Raw genomic sequence first — 8,165 nt, 5'->3', positions numbered from 1 at the left:
GCGTTTGGTCGTCTCGATGCACACCGCGGATGCGAACGCGTAGCGGTAAAGCATCGATTAGGTAGACTACGTCGACACACTTTGCATCGCGAATCTCTGCACCCGCGCTCGGCTCGGCTCGGACGATGCGATTTTACGGGGTGAAACCGACACAACATGGGAAACTAGAAAAGAGGCGGGCGGGCGGGCGGGCGGGCGAGGGGAGAGAAAGACGGAGGAAGAAGGACCGAGAGAGAGACCGTGCGCCCGGGAACCATCGTACGCGAATGCGAACGAACCAACGGACGGACGGACGGACAGGCGGACGAACGGACAGACAGACAGACAGACAGACAGACAGACGGACGGACAGACGGACGGACGGACGGACGAACGCTGACGCTGACGCTGACGCCGACGCTGCTGCGTTGCACCGCGATGGACGGGACACGATCGAGGGGAACTGTCGCGCGCTGCGCCGACAGCCGACAGCCGACCGCCGACAGCCGACAGCCGACAGCCGACAGCGCTAACTCGCTCGCGTGGAGCGGCCACCTTGTTCGTGGCGGTGCGACGCGGATCGCATTCGGCGCATTCGTGTGTTCCGAACGTGTGTCACGGGGGGGTTCTCGCCGCATCATCGAGCCTCCTCCTCTCTCGGGGTTTTCCTCCGGGGAGAAGTAGGGGAGGCACGAGGAAGCGAGCGGGAGGGGGGAAGCGAAAGGAGAAAGAGCGGGAGAGTGTCGCTTACCCGATATATACGGAACAGAGAGAGGGATTTTATTGGCTCCTGCCGAGGCCAATGTCCCGCGAGGCCTTCCTCGCGGTCGCGCGCGCGACAAGAACGCAATAATCTCGAATGGTCGACGGATCGGTCTCGACGGGGGTGGCCTTTGGAGGACGATGCCTTTTTTTTTCGCTCGACGAACCGCGCGACCGACGATGGTTCAATGGGCCGCGTTGCAACGTCCGACTCGACAAACTTTGGGGGAGCGAGCGGTAGGTTGCTTCCTTCCTCGGTGCACGTTCCATTAATTACCTCGTTGTTCCCTCGTTTCGAGGATGTCGCCCTCCAATAGTCCCGAAGCTATAAAGCTAACGCAAAAGTATCGCGACACATTTCGCGGCTAATTTACCGGCAATGCGATTTCTCTCGAAGACGATTAACGTTTGAAAAGTCTTTTGGATTCGAGACGATTCAATTCGATCGGACTCGCAGGATGCGCGCGATACGTGGCACGGGGTCGAGGAGAAATGATTCGCTCCTTCTCCCTCTTCGTTCTCTCCCTCTTTCCCTCTCTCGCGTATCCGGACGAGAGACGAGGTCGAAGCACACACACCTCGTGTGGAAAAACCGAACGACGGGGTCAGACGGCGGGCGAGTTCAGTGACACGGAAGAGAATTTACTTTTCCGTAGAGTCTGAGGAAAAGGAGAGAGAGAGAGAGCGAGAGAGAGGGCGAGAAGACTGTAAGAAGAGGACGATTGTATTCGCCCGACGAATTCGGCGCAAAGGATAACCGAGAAAGGAAAGCGAGTCCGAGCGAGTGAATTCGGAGTAGCTTCGTCTCTCGCGCACATGGCTCGGCTCGCCTCTCTCTCTCTCTCTCTTTTCCCGCCTGACCCCTCGGCTCGCTTCCTTCGACCCTTCCACCCCGTAGCCCTTTTTCGACGGTGCGAAATTCAGCGACAACGGCGTAGGAAGCGAGGGACGGACAAATTCTAAAGCAACGAACCGCCTCGCGCGGTGCACCTTCCCCTCTTTTATCATCCAACAGCTAGCGTTGCCAATGGCGTTGCTAGCTCGTTGCAACGAGTGGGAGAGAGAGCTCGAGGTCGCTCCGATAATCAGCTGGCGCATCGTTGCAAACGACGAGCCGAATCATTTCCAAGAGCGAGATTCGCAGTCGACGAGAGTCTGTCTTGGAATTTCCTTCCCAGCGAAGCAACGATCTTTAGCAGACTGTCGTTGATATGATCCGCGAGACCGTATCGAGACTTATTCTCGCCGAGAGCATTTTGAATTTTACGCATCTCTGGTACCCGGTGTCGCGGTGATAAAAAGTCGATTTACAAACGAGCGATCATTTCTGGCCGCGAAACGCGATAGGACAAAGATTAGCGCGCCTCGCGATCCTCATTCGCGATATATTACAACGGAGAGCGTCGCTTAACGATTTTATTTTGCCTCGCGCGCAGGACGCAAACGGACCAGTCTCTCTCTCTCTCTCTCCTTGTCTTTTTTTTTCCATCGCATCTCTGTTCGATTCCCTCTCGTTCTTTGCTTCTCCCATCGCGCTCACACGCGAGCTTGAAAAGTGCAACGGACGATATCTCGTGATGGTTCGGTGCATGCAGGCGGGGGAGGGGGAGGAAGGAGAGAGAGAGAGACAGGGAATAACATGGCGGCCAGTTTTCTGGAACGCGCACCGGTCTCCCTCCCTACCAATTTTCCCTTTCCCTCGTGCGTTCTTTTCGCGCACTTCCTCCTTCTTTCTCTCTTTCTCTCTTTTCGTTTCCTCGTCGTCGAAAGAAAAGCACTCGAGGTCGCGTGCCAAGAGTCACGAGCAAATTGTGCGTCCTGAAATTATATAATTTTATAATAAACTCATCGCGCGCGCGTATAATACACGTACATTGGTCGCGTTACGAGATTGCATTCAAATGTCATCGTCGTAATTGCAACCACGCGCATTCTTTCGATACTGCCACACTTTACCTACACTCGAGAAAAGTTTGTTTATTTCGTATTGATTGGCTCAATAATTTTTTCATTCTTCTTTAGAAAATATTTCAAAAATATTCCATCGAAAGAATGCAACGATTGAAAAAAACTATAAGCTTTAAAACGAGAAAAGAGTATTAATCGATTCTAAATTAATCAAATACATGATGGCGCGTATATAATTAAACTGTAAATATTCGATGCAATGTTGCTGGCGCATATCGCCCTCGTTTGCAAAATAGAGATTGCAATTTCTTTAGTTTCGAGTGATTAATATTATACTCTTGATGAAATTTGTCAAATTATCGTGCAAATTAATCCTACGCGAGGTATCTTTTCAATTTGCCTTTTAAAGCTATCTCCTTTTTTTATTTTTCACTTGTAAGCAAGAATAAAATAAAATTTTCACGTCGAGACTTTACTTCGCGCTCGTGACTTTGGACGCATAAACGCGAAATTAAATTTATCCGATTAGACGAGAGAGGAGGAAAATTTAAAGTTTCAAAAACAAGGCCAATCATGTGGCAAATGTGCAATTTCTTTGGATAAAACGACCGATTGCACCTTGAACGCTCTCGAGTCGAGCAGATTGTTACGTCCGTTACATCGATCGAATAAAGCACGCGCGTTACGTTATTCTTGATATGCCCCTGAGTTTGGATTATTTTAACGATCGAATAATAATGATTTGTCGCTCCCATCCTTTCAGGCCCGACTTTCATTGCCACGGATAATTGAGAGATAAATATCGATATAGATGGCTAGATGATAGATGGATGGATGGATAGATGAGGCGAGAGAGAAAGAGAGAGAGGGGAGGGGGAGAGACCCTCGATGCAGTTCTCTCGCGCGTTGCGATGCACTCTGCGCGAAAAAACACGGGCGGAGAAGAGCGGACGGTTGCTCCGCGGAGGAATAAACGGGAGAAGGAGGAGAAGGAAGAGGAAGAGGAGGAGGAGGAGGAAGAGGAGGAGGAGGAACGAGGAGGAGACGGTGGGTCTTCGTGCATCTCCGGCTCGCGTCGGGGCTTATATCGATCACGAGAGAGTGCACGATATTCGAGAATACATTATACGCGGACTCTAGCCGGACTGCCTATAGTCGCGCGGAATATAGACGGCCAGGCCGCTGCACTCTCGCCTCCCTCCCTCCCTCCTCCGCCAACTGCCGCGCCACCCCCGCCCGCGCCCGCGTCGACGTCGACGTCGACGTTGCGTCCTGACCGCGGAAGGAGGCGGCCGCGTCCATCGGCTGCTGGTCCTCTTGGCTTTTTGACATTTTATCTTTACATTACTATTATATATCCGACGTGATAAACGACGACGACGACGACGATCAACGGCGCGATTGCTCGTCACGCGAGGTTCCCCGGGGGCTCGCAGAGTCTGCCGTCCGTTCGGAGCATTAATCCAGAAGCTTCTTGGTTACATGCCCCGAGAGTATTTCCACTCGTCGTCGTCGGGGAGTCGCGCCGAGCCGCAAAGGCAACGCGGCCAGAGGGGACTGCTCGACGAAGCGGCGGGAGGCTGGCGGCTGGCGGCTGGCGAGTCGCGAGATTAGGAGACTGCGAGACCGGGAGGCTGGGAACACGACAGGGAGGGCCCCGAGGGCGCCCGGTAGGGGCAAAAGAGGACCTTGGCCTTTTCGCGGGGCAAAAATAAAACCTGTTGACACCGAAGCCCCGCGGACGCGAGGGACTCTCGTTTCCTCCCCGTCTCTCCACCTTTCTCTCTCTCCCTCGCTCCCCGGCCGCGCGTGTATTCGCGAAAGTGCATACGTGTGCGCGCGCAAGCTGGCGATTCGAGAGAGAAGGAAGGCAAAGAGGGAGAAGGAGGAGAAAGAAAGGGAAAAGAAAGAGGAAAAGGCACACCGTGCATTTGCCCAAATCTTTCGAGTCTTGGATTCTATCGGCGAACGATGCGAACGACGGGAAACTATTACTCCGTCTAGTTATTCGATCGATTCGATAAGCCGATGCGCGATCGCGATCGATAACGCGATGATGGCTTATTATGATACGCGAGAGAGAGAGAGAGAGAGAGAGAGGGAGGGAGGGAGGGAGAGAGGAGCGCGTATTGTCCGTGGAATAAAATATACGCGCGTACGAGGTGGGATACGCGTTACGCAGACAAGGCGCAGACATTAAGAAAGCAGCCTCCGGTGCATACATGCGCGCGCATCGCGCACGTACACGCGCGTGCTACAAGCATGTAGGTGTACCACACGACACGCGCGCGAGTCCCTTCTGCCGCGATCGAATAAAACCCGCGCGCACACACACTCCCACCTTATATAAAGAATCTCTCTCTCTCTCTCTCACCCTCTTTTTTTCTCCTTTATTTATAAGATTCCACTCTTGGCAAATCGAAATTATCCCCTCGATTAATTTAACCTCAAATGTAATCACTCCGACGGGGTTATAGGGGCGCACTGAGAAAAATTGTTCGATTGTACCAACAAGACGTATATGAATTGAATATGATTAGGCATTTTGGTTGAAGAAGAATTTCTAGTGATAAGACTCGATTTTTTATAACTAGAACGTTTCATAGATTTTACTATAAGGATTTGGTTAATATTTTCTGGCTGGATCTATAAAATTTCTCGTTGCATTAATTTCTTTGCTTGCCACTCTTAACTTAACTCGTATTCAATATTTGCCGTGAAATGTATATAAAGAACTAGTATTAAACATTATAATCCAAAGTATATTTTTTTTCTCTTACGAGCAGTAGTGCCAGAAAGAGGACGCTAGCTCTCTGATTGCGTGTGTTTGAGTTGCATCCTCTTCTTGCATCACTGCTTTCATCTTCTTTTATGAGTTTAATTTCTAACAAACTGAATTTAAAATAATTTATTCAATAATCTGGATTGAAGTTATCCCATAATCTTGTTGGAATTCAGAATATTAAACAGACCTTTAAAATTAGATGGAAAAAATTTTAGACGACTTGATGCTGGGGGTTTAGTATTATTAACAAGAAAATTGATAAATTTGACAGCAAGAAATTAATCATATTCATCTGGTAATTCCTACAAGAATTCTGGTTCGTCCATTTTCCAACAGACATGTACTGGTTGAATAATTTACCAGAATTCTAATTAATGCAACTAGATTTTTTTCTCAGTGCAGATTTAACATTATGCGATGCGAGAATGCGCAAAAAAGGTATTCTTTATCTTGACTTATAGTCGAAGGAGAGAGAGAGAGAGAGAGAAAAGGGCATACGCGTTATTTCCCAGATAAAGCTTTTTAAATTCCAATAACCGTGACAAGAGGTCGTCGAAAATTGTTGCGAAATTTTTGCATCAGGAGGAAACTTTTGCGGGGAAAACTAGAGCGCGTCCGCTCGCGTTTCGCGGAAACGCGCTTTAAGCGGAAGAACCACTCGCGGTTTGTATGCAACGTACGAAAGAAAAGAATCGCGCACACCTGCGCGATCAGTCGTGGTAGGTACGCGCGCGTGTGCGTGTACGTACGACATCCTGTACGCTATGCGTATAATACACGTTCGCGCGGGCTCGTGCAAAGAACCTCAGAGTGCACGGGAATAGAGTGCCCGAGTTCCCTCCGTCTGTCTCGTCCTCGACTAGACGGCCCATAGACGAAGAGTGGCTTTCGCGCGAGATTCGGATTGCGCCAAATAACGGGAAATGTCAAAAGCGTGTCTCTCAACCATACGAAACGTTATAATTAACCCCATATATCCTCGGAATCTCTCTACAATATTCTTTCCTTGACGTTCGTCAAATTATTAAAAATTAATTAAACTATTAAATTATTCTAAAAAAATGATGTAAAGAGTCTCTCGCAAATTATAATCCGCTTTAGGAAAAACAATATGGATAATAAAATTAAAAATATATATTTATCTTCTCTCATCGTACCCTTTTCGAGATGTTTTTGTAGATACCTCTGGGATTATCCCCCGTAATTAAACAAAATTACAACGATGATAATCTCGAGGTCTAAATAAGAAATTGGCGCGGTTGGAAACTCGTTGCGGGGCGACGACTGCGATGCATCGTGCCGCCATTCGAAAAGGAAACGCTCGACCGAGGGGGCAGGGCCAAACAGTCGTGTCGGAAAAATTCTCGTTCGAGTCCCGGCCAATGAAAAAGGACCGGCGTGCCCGCGATGAAAAACTTTCAAAGGGAAAGGGCCGACTCTCGACTCTGGTTCCGGATAGGATGGTCCGTTGCGAGTGCACCGCGACTCCGAAATTGTATTTTTTGTTATAACGTTATAAACGAATGTAAAAACCTTAAACTAAGGAACTCTCGAAGGAAAAAAAAAGGAGAAAAAAACTCGACAGACCGCGGCGAGTCGCGGCTGCATTTGACGTACGGGTCGTTTCGAAGGGGGCTCTCTTTCAGGTAAGAACGGCCCATTAAACGCTGGAAAAGTTCCTTTCCTCGCAGTTGCGGTCAATGGCTCCGCCCAAAACGAAAAGCTAAACAACGCGGCAAAATGGTGGCGTTATCCCGATTTAATACTTTAATAGAGAAATATATGTATGGAATATATAAAACGGGATCTCTCTCTCTCGCGCGCCCAGTAGCGTACGAGAGATTAAATTCCTCGCTGGTTGACCGAAATGAAAAATGCTAATCGAGATGCAAAGCTTCGTATTTCTTGTATTTTTATATACATTTCATTACCGATGAAATAATTGTATAAATTATAAATCTCGCGGATTCTAAGCTCGTAAGCGCTTGGTAGATTTCGTCCCGACGAAATAAACAAACGTCGACAAAATTGACAGATTAACGTGGCGCATTTTACGTTTCTCTCGTTCTAATCCAGGACGTTGACTTTAACCTTAAATATACATGTATCGTATATACGCGCACGATTAAAAGAGTGTCGCGAATATTTTCCGCGCAATCGAAGCGATAGCTCGAGATAGCTTTGAACGCAAATTAATTATTCTTTTCTCATTAGAAAAGGGTTATTGAGATATTTAAAAAGGTTATCCACCGGTTTCACATTCTTCTGCGTTCTAACCAACAATACGCACTTGGTGTAGCCGGTTTACTCGCGCGCAAAAAAATATTTATCAATCGCATCGAATGGGGAAAGTAGGTAATTTTTAATCAGCAGGGTGCATAAATCGGAATGAGAAAGAGATTGCGCGGCAAAGAGATTGAAATCTTGGACTTGACAAACGAAGCGACGTTTCCCTCTCGATTTAAAATCACGTCGCCTCCAAAAAGAATATCGGCAAATTTGAAACGATTGAAATATACCGGGGAGAAACGTCCGCGTCTACGAAATTGTTTGGATCCTATCGAATCGCGAGGCGATGGCGCATCGCGTCGCTGCATCGCGCGTAACGAGGTGCAAGGAGCGATCCGTCTCTCTCGACGGGGCCAACGGGCCGACTCGACTCGAGTTTACTCTGAAAATTTCCTTTACCTCGCTCTCGCGCTCATCGCGAGCCACGGCCACGGCGACGGCG

The sequence above is a fragment of the Camponotus floridanus genome, unplaced genomic scaffold, assembly GCF_003227725.1.
Source record: "Camponotus floridanus strain SB8 unplaced genomic scaffold, Cflo_v7.5 scaffold86, whole genome shotgun sequence".
NCBI lineage: Eukaryota > Metazoa > Arthropoda > Insecta > Hymenoptera > Formicidae > Camponotus > Camponotus floridanus.
The sequence above is the reverse complement of the archived record's forward strand: the minus strand, read 5'-3'. Positions refer to the sequence as shown.